This window comes from Aedes albopictus, chromosome 2, assembly GCF_035046485.1.
Source record: "Aedes albopictus strain Foshan chromosome 2, AalbF5, whole genome shotgun sequence".
NCBI classification, from domain to species: Eukaryota; Metazoa; Arthropoda; class Insecta; order Diptera; family Culicidae; genus Aedes; species Aedes albopictus.
Window position 1 is genome coordinate 250,835,853 of NC_085137.1, and position 13,788 is coordinate 250,849,640.

The 13,788-nt window shown below is 40.6% G+C and overlaps 1 protein-coding gene and 1 non-coding gene across 3 annotated transcripts in view; one reads left to right on the forward strand and one right to left on the reverse strand.

Annotated features, from left to right (window-relative positions):
• Positions 1-13,015, reverse strand: part of LOC109427861 (discoidin domain-containing receptor 2) — a 961,146-nt gene extending 948,131 nt beyond the window's left edge. For both annotated transcript variants that reach the window (XM_062851500.1, XM_062851499.1), the window contains exon 1: positions 12,934-13,015. The gene's annotated coding sequence lies outside the window, so the exon portion shown is untranslated. The remainder of the gene's footprint in view (positions 1-12,933) is intronic.
• Trnat-agu (transfer RNA threonine (anticodon AGU)) lies at positions 347-419 on the forward strand. Its single transcript has one exon. It is a non-coding gene; the product is annotated as a tRNA-Thr (tRNA).
• Positions 13,016-13,788: the final 773 nt, after the last annotated feature.

Here is a 13,788-nt window from a genome sequence, read left to right on the forward strand (position 1 = left end):
TCCGTATCGCTAGTTCAATGCTTTAAACAACTAAGCCATAGAACAAGTTACGATTCTGCGGAATAGAAAGTCAAAGTGGATCCGAAGCACCACCCTAACCTGAGCGCTCAACGCATACTGAGTTTGCACCGATCAGATAGTTGGTGACGAAGTATGTGTCTGTCGAGCTTCAATATCAACATTCTAAAAACATAACAAAACGCGCACACTTTGTTGTTCATGGGCCGCGAGAGTGCTGGAGATTGGCATCTAAGAGCCGAAAAGAGATATATAGTTTTGAAAGCCGGACCTGGTTAGGGTGGTGCTTCGAATCCAGTTTGACTGTCTGTTTCGCAGAATCGTAACTTGTTCTGTGGCTTAGTTGGTTAAATCGCCGGACTAGTGATACGGAGTCGTGGGTTCGAATCCCACCAAAACAAGTAGGGATTTTTTCACAAATTAATTTGGGCAGGTGTACCTATTTTGGGCACTTGTCGCTATAACCGATTGATTTGAATTAATGTACAGAACTAGATACTGTACGTGCCTAACTCTGGACAAAATTTCAAATCAATCGGTTTGAAATTGACTTAGTTATAGCGGCAAGTGACCAAAATAGATACACCTGCCAAAATGGTACAAGACCCTATTTTAAGTTTTTACGTCTGTTTCAGACATACTGGTATAGCCGGAAAAGGGCAATAAAATCATTGTCTTTACTCTGTCACTAAAGATAACGGCCTGAGATAAGTCAACTTCGCTGCTACCATTGGTAGGCTATTGCACAGACAACCAGGTGTCGTATAAGAATGCACGCTGTACATCGTATAAAGTACCATTTCAATTTGTTTGATTTGTCTTTATTTAAGAGACATTCAGCCCTTGGCTGCCCATTTTAATTCACTATCGCATATATGTACGGCGGACGGAAAATATTCATCGCATATGATGATATTTTTTGAACTTATTACGACGTATCAGGTAAAGTCATATAAGAATACAAATCAACTTTTATTTGGTATGTGTACATCGTAAGAGATGACATTCTGATGTTTTATTATGATAAACTCGTAAAAGCTTGCGAGTAAACCCGCGAAGCGTCAAACGAATTCGCATAATTTGGTACTGCGATGATTATACGGCTTCGCTTAGTATTTTCCATTTTGAGACTGTATAACTCGCATTGGTGTACGGATAAAAACGCATAGAAGTACAAATAAACTCGTTAAAGTGTGCATACAAACTCGTATATGCTAGAAGTGGTTATGTTGACATAATGCGATTTTATATGTGGTAACAATGAAAGAGTTGCTGTTGGACTGTGGAAGCAGTGCGAAAATGCTACAAGAAAGTGAACAGCCGTAATAATGATTTATTGACTTGATAACACTGTTCGACAAAAAAAACTTTTGCCGTGATCAGAGACCCCATTAGTAGGGCATAAAAGCGCATGGAAAATGTTTAAAAATGCCATTTTCAAATCTGTTGGAGCACCCCTAGAAACTTTTTCAGATGAGTTTGAATTTTATTCATTTTTGAAGGTTCGACAAGAGCTTAAGAAATCATCATAAACACATTTGAAATACAATATCTTTGAAATACAGTTTAGTGCACCGCTGAAATTATCACAGATCTGAGAAGCAACTTTGATACATAACTAGTTAAAATTTGAGCCTATTACGGCATTCCATTTCATTGATACATGTCCGGGAAGAATCAAATATGACTTATATAATACAATTCCTTGAAGTTTTCTCTTAATTCAATCACAAAAAGCAAGCCCCTATCCTTATCTAATCGCAACAAAATAACTAGTTTACTTTAATTTGACTACGAAACGCTACACTTATGATCTAAATAATTGAATTCAAATTTTCGAGAAGAAAATCGGTCGATTTTTTAAATTACTAACGTGGTAAGCCTGTGTAAAAAAATCTAATACATTTATATTTTGCGATCAATACAAAAAAAAACCTTTTCCAATGTTTTCGTGGGTTGTCTATATTCACTTAATGTTTGGAAGAACCTCCTAGCCATACCAAGGTGGTAAAATTGGTAACTTTATTGAATAAAACAAATCTATTTCAATACAATGAATTGAAGCTGGCATTACGCAGAAAACATGGTTTAAGTTCACAACTGTTCAAAACAATGCAACCCTAAAAAAATGCAAGCCAAAAATGAGAACATTCTACATTTACTATTAGTAATCGTACAAGCACTGTTGTTTTAATCACATTTTAGTTAGTTTCACAATAAAGAATGTGTACGTTGGGCCATTATCATTGAAGACATTTTTATAAAATCAATTGAATTTGTCATGTAGTAAAATATTTCCAATCTTAATTTCAAGCTCAATAATGTCCTCCAAGATTCTAAATGCTTTATTAGTTCCAGCGGCATAGGATCTGGAACCATTTGGGCAGGATCACCTATTTTGGGCACTTTGTGTCTATAACTCAGTCGACTTAGAACTTATTGGCTTGATTTTTGAGAAACGATCAGATACGCACAGTATCCAGCTATGTGCAACAATTCAAGTCAATCGATTTGGAATTGACTGAGTTATAGTAGCAGCAAGTGCCCAAAATAGGTGCTCCTGCCTAAATGGTCCTAGCACAGAGAACAGACGTCTATCTTCGCTTTCTGCCTTGTTTAAAACTTTATAACGGTCATATCAGAGTATATGGTTATGCTCCCGTTGCGTGGCGCTAGCGTCCCATCACTTATGCCGTTTTTCTTTATTATCCAGTTCCAACCTGGGTTGAAACTGGATCAGATCACAGTTTCAACCCCAACCCGACTTCGGTTTCGCTTGTACTAAAGTTTGTTTGACGTTGTTTGTTTACACATTTTCCGCCAATCCAGTTCCAACCTAGGTTAAAAAAGAAAAACGGCATTACATTGTTGTGTTGTCAAATTCGTTTCCAGTGCTCACCGTTTTTGGCTGTTTGGCGCTCGTGTCGTTTTGTGGGCTAGTGTATTTTAACGATGAATACTGCCATCGTGGGGTCAAATCGACTTTATAAGTGGGGCAGTCTCCGTTGGTGGCGTTGAGGTGCACTTAAATTCTTTACACACGATTTCGACGTGTTTTTGTTCGAGCTTGAATGTCTGTTCTCTGTGGTAATAGACCCTATTTGTTAATATAGTGTTAAATACTATCTATCCAGAAGCACTAAGGTAAATTAATAAAATTTATTTACTTAAATAAGTCCAAATTTGTTTCAATTCACATTCAATTCAAGGTCGTTGGAATTTGAATATATTTTCCGCATCGTATTTAAATTTTAAAGAAAACGGAACTGCTTGATATCCACCAGGTCAAGCAATCTTATTTAGTTATTTAGGTACAAACCAAATCATTGAAAAGCATTCTCATCCATATGCGATATATGGATGATTAAATTTGGGCACGACTCGAAATTCGATCAAAACAAAATACTTCCTTGAATTGAGTAGACGTAGTGTATTTTGCCTGAATTGTGATCCTAATCTATCGCATTCAAAATCGCAGTTTATTGGTATTTCAACATGATTATGAAAGTAACATTTGATGTCAAATGTTATTATAAACTTTGTTAAGGAAAAGTTTTTCCTTAAAACACTCATGCTGACCTCAATGAATTAATTTAACTTTCCTCTTGTGGATCCTTTGTAAACATATCCTAAAATTTCTCGTATAGCTTTCCAGAATCATACTTAGTTAAACCAGGTGCCTTAAATACAATTTTTATATTCTTCAGTCAGAGACTGAAAAATAACATTAACACTAGAAAACGATCGTCACATCTAGTGACCTAGTGGAGAACTTGTAAAGAAACGTTTTCTCCTAATGGAGCGGAAACCCATCCAATATTCCGAGGCGTTCAAAGTATCCGAAAGACTGACGCTGCACGGCATTGACGCATAGAAGTTTTTTAAATGGATATGAATATGGGCGTGCTTTATGGGATCAGATTAAAAAAAAAAAACATAAAAGATTTTCAATATATAAGTCAGAGTTAAGCGTTCACGGATATGTATCAATGAAACGGAATATCGTAATAGGTAGAAATTTTGACTAGTTATGTATCAAAGTTTTTTCTCAGATCTGTGAAAATTTCAGCGGTGCACTAAACTGTATTTCAAAGATATTGTATTTCAAATGTGTTTATGATGATTTCTTAAGCTCTTGTCGAGCCTTCAAAAATGAATAAAATTCAAACTCATCTGAAAAAGTTTCTAGGGGTGCTCCAACAGATTTGAAAATGGCATTTTACTACATTTTCCATGCGCTTTTATGCCCTACTAATGGGGTCTCTGATCACGGCAAAAGTTTTTTTTTGTCGAACAGTGTAATCAACAATGGGAGGCGCTAGCCAGTGAGATGTAGTGAAAACTGTGCGGGAAATGGTGCCTCGTCGTTTTTAACTCCAGATAGTCTGTCAAACACGCACAGCGCAGGTGAACCAAGCGCATACCAACAAACACTGAGGTGAGTTGATAAATAATCAGCTTGTTTTACAAGTTGCGTTTGGTGTTGAGTGTGAAGTGTAACTCAACAATCCAAAGGTTATTCGTTCGATATCGAGCTGACAAGATTTTTTTTTTCGAATATTATTAAGTCGCATAAGATGCTGAATAACTTCGAAATAGTGCTCACGGTGCATCGCATAAGATATCGCTTCAAGTCATATAGCGTTGTTATTGTCCCGTCAATGTACTTATAGCGCTTCCACTTTTGTACGCATAAGGCACTTAAAGTGCATCTTATGCGATATAACTTTAACGCATAAAAGTACGTATAACATGAAAATAAACTTCATTATACGTGTAAATTGGTTGTCTGGATGGTAGCACCTACTTAGCTCGCAAGAATATCCGCAAACACACCTAGAGAAACCCAAACGGTGAAGTTTGCTATCAAATCGACTCAAATTCGAGAAGATTCGAGCTTGGTTATCCTCCCTGTTGGACTCTAAGAACCGGCGATTGATGCACTTCAACATCCAGAAGGTTTCAGCAGATAGTACGATAGCTCGGGAGTGGCAGGATGTGGCTTCGGAAGGACCCTACTTTAACGGGACGACTCACCATCCAACGGCCAACCAGTCATCGAAGCACCAAAACTGCATGCGGGAACTCGGAGGTCACGGCGATAGGTTCCAGGACTTTTCCGGGACGGAATTTGGCGATTAAGAACCACACACAATTCTTTACTGCACTACACTTTATTGATCATGAAAGTACACTGCACTCTATTTGGGGATCGACTGTAGGGTTTATTTAAACTTCTCTCTTTGAGCTTCTGTAACAGACTGATTGTATTTCTGACTTGCAAGTGGGTATTTAAATCCAATTAGAATGGACAGCTGACTCGAGCTCTATGTGTTTGTGACAACTCCTATACTAAACACAATGGCGCCATACAGCGGTTAATTTTCGCACTAAACATTACCAAAAAATATTGATTAGTTACACATTGCATTTTAAAAATTATTACTGAGTTTGTTATAATGATGATCAAATCACATATTCATTAATTGTAACTGACTTTGTTAGAACCTTGAAATAATACAAACTAGTTTTCGTACCGATTTCAACAAATATATCTATATATAACAAACCTTGATATAGATATCAACCGTTGATATAATTATGTTATGTTTTTGTTATGCCTTTCTGATCGGGTCCAGGACTAAAAGTGTTTGCGTCTATGGATAAAAGTTGAAAATAGGTGCAGACATTTTTCTTCCATAAAAGCACTGCCGGTCAGTGGGAGATGGATTGTACATACATACATATGGTATTAGTTCCCTTATTAAGCATGTGGCTCCCATTTTCATCCTACGAAAAACAGAGGATTTAAGCGCTGTTTGTTTTGTTTCTTATTTTTGTATTTTTTGTTAGAAGTGAGCACCCATGAAAAAATCGGTGCCGTAATCGCTTGTTTTCGAATAGGATGAATATGGGAGCGTGAGATTACTAATGGAACACAGACCCTACATACATACAATGGACTTCGTGACCGAGTGGTCAGCGATGCCATACAATCAAGTGGACATGTATGACACAATGAGGTTTCGGTTCCCACCCCAGCTGGAAATCAATTGGATTCATAAATTTGATCAGCTTCCTTGTCCTCTATCTTATACGCCCGTCATTTTCAGCGTGACAAATCAATCGAAATCACGCCGCGGCTACTTCCGTGATTGCTGTTTCCAAAATGACAAACAGATCTCTTACTCGATTGGATCCATAAATCATCGTTTCCTTTCGTCGCTGTCATCGTTAAGCGATCATCATCATCGTCGTCAGTCAGTCATCAAAGACACGCCATTCATCCGTTGCGAACCATCATCGGCACGGCTTGCCAACCGTTTTTGTATTGCTCGTCCCAACACTTTATTTTCTCACAATTCCAACTCGATTGATAAAGATTTCCGACCGCGCACACGGGACAATCGACAACTTGAACATTTATGGACAGAGTGAAGGAGGTATGTTCTAATATCCATCGTTTAGAAGTCTTTGTATCCCGGTTTTCTGTAATGGGTGGATGGAGGACGGCACCCACTGGAAAAAGCGGTGACACAGCGACAGAAGTGAGGAGCAGCAATTCACCAAAAAGGAAGAGCATAATTGAGCACGAATAAACAATATGATTGCGGGAAGAATATCGTTCGTTTTAGGTTGCTTCTCTGCTGACAGGGCTGTTTTTTTTCTCGTTCGCCCGAGTGCCACCATCCATCCAGCATGCTCTCCGGTTAGACATCCATCGTTTGTTGTCGTCTCGTTGCTGTCGTCAACTCGAGAGGTTCAAGGCGGTCGATATCTCAATTTTTCAATCATTTTCTTTCGCCGGCAGCTGTGATTATTATGTTTTGTTTTGTCAGTTGGAACGGGTTCAGTCGGTCGTGGAATTGTCGATTATCGTGTGATTCAATTCGAGAAATGCGATTTTGAGCGTTCCGCTTAGAATGTGTCATCTTTAGTTGAAGCCCAGCAAACCAGAAATCGTATGAGAATGTTAATATCAAATTGTATTAGTTCTTCTATTTCTTCTTTGCGGTTCTACATTCCCTCTGGAACTTGGCTTGCCTGGTTTTACTTAGTGTTCTTTGAGCATTTCCACTATTATTAGTTGAAGGGTTTTCTTTGCTTGCCATTGCATGAATTAGTACAGTGTATCAGGTATCAGTAGGTCGGCTCCAGAGGCGCGTTCTCCTCCATTTGGGAAATAAGGATGGGGATAAGGACAGGTAGGGAAATAGGAAAAGTACCCTGGGAGAGGATACTAACGCATAAGCGTACCACAAAGGGTTCAATCAGCGCCCTGAAAAGGGCACTGTAATAACGCAAAAAGCGAAAGAGAGCCTGTAGCTCTTTACCACAGCGGGTTAAGAACAACAGAATATCCTGCATATTCAGGTCTCTGAAGTCAGTTTCACTTAATAAGTGTTCACCGAATACTCGGAAATACAGTTGCGCAAAAACTGGACAGTTACATATCAAATGATACGAAGTTCCATAATCGGATTCACAACTATCACATGCAAATGAATCAGCTTGCTGAATATTCGCCATGTGATAGCTGAGTCGGCAATGGCCAGTCAATGCTTTGACCAGAATGCTGCAATTCTGCTTTGACAGATTTGTAAGATACTTCGCCACCCTTGGAGATGGCTCAGTGCAATACAATTTGGTTTGATGACATGACTCCAAACTATTCCAGTATTGTCTGTGTTGAGTGGCAGCCCAGGTGTGAATCTGAAGCTTTACCCAACACTTCGATATCGGAATAGCTGGCTCAGGGCCAATGAAGTCATGCGATGCTCCAGTGCGAGCTAACTCACCAGCCAATTCATTTCCAGCGATGGCCAGGTACCCATACAAAGTAAACAGCGTTTGCTGAATTCAGCTCCTCGATTTGAGTCCGACAAGCGATAACTATCTTCGACCTGGAGTTGGCCGGAGCAGGTGCTTTAATAGCAGCCTGGCTATCTGAACAGAAGTATATTACTTTGCCCATTACGTGCTGCTGAAGTGCTGATTGCACTCCACACATAAGAGCAAAGATTTTGGCCTGAAAAACGGTGCAGTGTCTACCAAGTGAGTAAGACTGATGCAGCCTTAGCTCACGAGAATAAACACCAGCACCTGCTCGACCTTCGAGAAGGGAGCCATCAGTGTAACATACGATGCTGGTTGAAATACTTCTTTCCAGATATCCAGATGTCCACAATTCCCGAGAAGGGAATTTCGTGGAAAATGTCCTATATGGAAAATTACAAGCAATTGTAAGATAACTTGGAGCAAGGACAATTTTATCCCAATTCACCAAAAGTGGAAACAACGAGGTGTGTGTTGATGTGCGGTTCACAGGAGTTTCCTCTAGTAGACCGAGTACCCGTAGACGGTAAGTACAAGAAAGTGCTTCTTGTTTAAGATTAATGTGTAGTGGAGCAACGTCAAAGAGAACTTCAAGCGTTGCCGTGGGAGTTAAAGAGAACGCTGCAGAGATCGCCATTAAACAGAAATGGCCTAATTTTGGATAATTCTCACTTCGCCCTTTTGCCTCCACACAAGACATTCATAGGCCAATATTGTCCAAACAACAGCTGTGTAAATGCATTTGTATGCTTGGGCTTAAGACCCCAAGTTTTTCCAAAGATTCTCCGGCATTGCCCAAAGGCAAGCATTCTTGATTCTGAACTCAATATGAGGTGTCCAGGAAAGCTTGGAATCAAGAATGACTCCAACGTACTTTACCTGTTCAGTCACATCGATTTCAGAATCAAAGAGACCAAAGGTTGAACGACATTACGGTTTCGCCTTTCCGTAAAAAGAACAATGGATGTTTTACTCGGATTAACCAAAAGGCCTATTGGCGACAACCAACCCTCAACTACCTGAAGAGCGTTTTGCATCAGGTCGAAAAGGGTGTTGATGCACATACCAACTAACAATGTTAGGTAGTCGTCGGCAAAACCATAAGTAGGAAAACCGCTATTATTTAGTTGCCTCAATAGCGTATCTGCTACGAGATTCCACAAAAGCGGTGATAAGACTCCCCCTTGGGGGCATCCACAAACACTCAATTTCCTAATCCCTGCTAGACGCAATGTCGAGAAGAGATATCGGTTTTTAAGCATTTGGTGAATCCAATTGGAAATCATTGGAGATATGCCATGACTCCGTGCGGCTTCCAATATGGCATCGAAAGGCTCGTTGTCAAAGGCACCCTCGATATCTAAGAAAACACCCAGACAAAACTGCTTTTAAGCGAATGCCTTCTCAATATCGTAAACAACCTTGTGTAAAAGAGTCACAGTGGACTTACCAGATTGGTAGGCATGTTGGTTTACATGAAGAGGCACGTTGGCCAGATGAACATCACGGATGTGATGATCCACAACGCGTTCTAAGCATTTCAGAAGTAAAGAGGTCAAACTGATTGGTCTGAAACTCTTTGCTACTTCATACGACGCACGACCGACTTTTGGAATACACTTTACAGTAATATCCTGCCAGGATTTGGGAATATACCCTGTAGCAAAACTGCAAACAAGTAGTTTTTTCAAAACATGTTTGAAATAATCAGATCCTTTCTGAAGCAAAATAGGATAAATCCCATCTGCCCCAGGAGATTTGAAAGGAACAAAGCTATTAAGAGCCCATTAAATCGATTCTATAGTTACAATGCTCCGAGCCAAAGCTAAAGAATCATAACTACAAGGAAAGACATCAGGTTCATCCGAAGATGTAATATCCACATATCCAGGGAAGTGTGTGCTGAATAAGCATTCCAGAACTTCCTCATCAGAGGAAGTCAGATCGCGATTTGGCAAACGAAGTTCGTTCACCCGGAAATCCTTAGATTTCGCAAGGATTTTGTTTAACCGACTGACTTCACTCAAGCTGGAATCATTTGTACAAAGTTTTTTCCAGCCCGTTCAGCAGACCGGAGAGCTTTCCTGTGGGCCTTACAAGCCGACCTGAAAGCCTCCAAACCAGCCGAGCGTCGTCTGTTCCAACTCTTTCTACATTGTTTCCAGAGACGAACCAGCCAAGGGCTGAAAGTCTCTTAAATAAAGACAAATCAATCAAAATACATTGTTTCCTGAGTTTTGCCAGATGAGAGTTCCACCAAGGGTTCCTCCTGTGATCTTCGCAGATCGTATAGAACATGCATCTTCAAAAGCATCCATGATGAAGGTCGTTGTAGTATCAAGTGATATAGATCACTTGTGAGTGTCAATAGATGGTGAGTATCCATGGAATTTGGCTGCAACCAAATCGGTAAAGAGATCCCAGTTTGTTGACCGGGGATTCCTGAAACGCAAAGTTTGCGAAGTAACATTCACTTGTTCACAATAGATGTAGCGATGGTCAAATAAAGATTCTTCATCTGAAACATGCCAATTGGTCAGATCGTGACTAATTCTACTAAAGCAAAGCGATATGTCTAACACTTCCTCTCTAGCAGATACCATGAAGGTTGGGCGGTTGCCTATGTTAAGTAATACAAGATCTGTACTACTTAAGTACTCCATCAAACTAGAGCCTCTCAAGTTAATGTCTTAGCTGCCCCAGGTGATATGGTGAGCATTAGCATCACTGCATCACTGCCAACAATCAACGGAAGGCCTTTTGAAATACAGTATGCGATTAGGGTATCGCGCTACTTGGGCGGTGGTTTTCTTCGTCTGTTATTTTCGTCTGTTTTCCACTGTAACTCGGTCAATTTTGAACCGATTGACTTGAAATTTTGTACACGGGTAGATACTATACCTATCTCACCGCATTCCAAGAATTGTGTCAATTGGTTCAAGATTGACTGAGTTATAGTGGAAAACAGACGAATATAGAAGCCACCGCCCAAGTAGCGCGATTCCCTACTTGTTTGAAGCATCCGTAGGAGATGGTTCATCATGCGGTACATAAACCGAACAATAGATGTATTCCCTATTGAGGTTTTCAACGGATACATCAATTGTGACAAAACATACTTCTCTGGTGTTTAATTCAGAGACGAGTGTTGCAACGATTGTTGACAAGCACACAGGCGCGTGTCTTGCGAGTTTGCCATTTCCTTTTTACTGAAAGTAGCAAACTCTGGGTTCACAGGGTTTCCTGGATATAAATTCCCCTTACAAGAGTAAGGTTCTTGGACTAAGGCCACTTGGGCTGTACCATTTTGCATAAGTCTACAAAGATTCATCGTTTCTGTTCTTTTATGCTGAAGATTGATGTGAGCTATCCTAACCGTAGCCATTACCCAAACTAGGCAAGATTAACTCTAAACAGTCACAGCACAACAAAGAACAGCAGCAATAAAACCAGATCGGTATCGATTGGAAAACGCCAAAGGCGAGGATACACAGAATACACTGTGTAAATCGCATAGTACGAAACCGTACAGGTGAAAATGTTAACTAATTAAAACCATCTTCATATGCCCACCCTTATTTAGCCTCAAGTTTGAAATTAAGAAGGGCAGCCGATTGTCTTGGAGAAACACAAGGTCCACTGCGCTATTGTTCCGATTGACGCAGTAAGGACAAAATACTGTGGAGGTCGCCCTGGTACTGCACAGGCTCCGTTATTGATTAGGTTTTTATGAAACCCCCCTAACAATTCATTCCTAGGCACGGTAAGCATATAGCCGTATCACACCATGAATTAGGGGTCACCTGTTGGTTAGCTCTTACCACCGGAACAGGCGGTCCGTAGTGTTATTCTTATCCGATTGAGACAACCGCTACTACACAGCTATCTAGGCTGATCGAGAAAAGAAGTTAGTATTGATGATCAACTTCATACGAGCTCTAACAGCCGACAAAACTAGTAAAAAAAAACTAACCGTGCCTACATGTGTACAAAATTTCATGAGAATCGGTTCAAAATTGACAGAGTTATAGCAACAACCAGACCCGCGCAAAAGTAGAATCCGGTGTAATGAGCTGGTGCAATTGGAATATTTTCAAACATAATTATAAAAGAATGTTGTATTGCATGCCAAAAAATACGTATGGAATTTATAACTCAAAGTGATTTTCTCGAAAGATACGTATATGACTTCCAAGTGTATGCGAATAGAACATAATTGGCGAATCTTATATATTATTCGAAATGGTAAATATACAAGCTACGGATACAAGAAATAACTTAAAGTTTTAGTAAATAGACGCTAAAACATAGAACATTACGTCTACAGTAATGTATGCTGCAGCGTAACCAAACGCCAATCACCGTGTCAACAGAAATGTTGTGGGATGATGAAAATCTACTATATCGTGTAACGAATGCTTGATGTGGTCAAGTATCATTGAAGTGAATGTTCCAAGGAATTTATCATATGTCGAGACCAGAATGTGTAAAGATAAATCATCCCACATAATGAGACACTCCAGTCCCGACATCAAATCGGCACTACTTTTTAATCAATGAAATCTCCGCCATTATGTGCACACTAACTGCTGTGTAAACACTTGGCAATTAACAATCAGGTCCACTTGGCCCAAAGCAAACAACAATCATGAAGTCACCAACAAACCACGACCGGACGCACCTCTCAATCATTACTCAACCCTAATTAAGTCACTCCCCGTCGTCGTCGTAGCCAGGCCCAAAACCCAAATAATCTCAGCACGCGATAATCTTCAAAAACCATCATCGCAGCGCGCACCGCCGATCACCATGAATGAAATCGATTGCAAATAGGCGCGACCACCGAGTAACATCTTGATCTCCAGCAGCAGCACCGACATATTTCTTCAAGCGGCAATATCGTCGGTAAATATTTGCCGATATCGTTTGCTTCCTAATGTCTCTCGGGTCAGACCTCGTCGGGTCGCCGTCGTCGTCATGGGAAGCAAGCGGACACACGCAGCTCGGGGCCATCGTCCATGTTTGGGTAAACAATCACTAGAGGGAATTACATCCAAAATCCAGACTCTCGAGACTCACCTTGCCTTACGGTGTGAAGTGTGATTTGTTCCAGGTTTCGGTTTCGGTTTCGATTCTTCTTCTTCTTCGCCTGCAGGGTGGTGCCCGAAAATCAATCAATAACTCATCGAGCGGCCTCTTATCACGCAATCACGACGAAACCCACGGCCTATCGGTATCAGAAATCTTCACGTAGCACTCAATCACTTCACAATGGAGCACAAGAATACACACGGAGCACAACGGCAATTCGGTAGCAGCGCTCTTCTCCAATTTCCAGAAGTAGATAATCTTATCACTGAAACATTCCTTCACAGCTCATCGAGCAATTTTCTTTTTTTCCACTTTGTCGTGGTCAGCTTGATTGATTTGAGCGCCCACCGAGGGATAGGACACTTGAGTAATCCCCGTAAGCTTCAATAGTTATCACTGAACCGGCTAAACCTCAAGATTCCGTTCCGAGCGAGTGACGGCCGCTTTTGGCCCGGGTCTCGTAATCGCGTTTCGTGTGGTCACTGATTCTGTGGTCAACCGCAGCTTCTCGTAATCTAATAATGATTAAGCACTCGCCACCGCATGCACACTTGGGACTGCTGATTATGCCAAAACGGAAGCTTTGCACTTGGAATCAATTTATAGCACCAACTAGCACAGCAGGGTCACCACAGCAGCACGCTCGAACGCACACACGCTCTGGGAGGTTCCGAAAGGGCAAAATATTTCTTGTGTGCACTAGCGTCGAATGATTTATTCATGTGCGTAACTTCTGGTCACATAGAACGGCGCGCACTACGCTCTTCGCTCACTAGGCTATGACTCGGGTTGCACTTTGCGGTCAACGCAGATATAATTAATACGATGGCACTATAATTGATA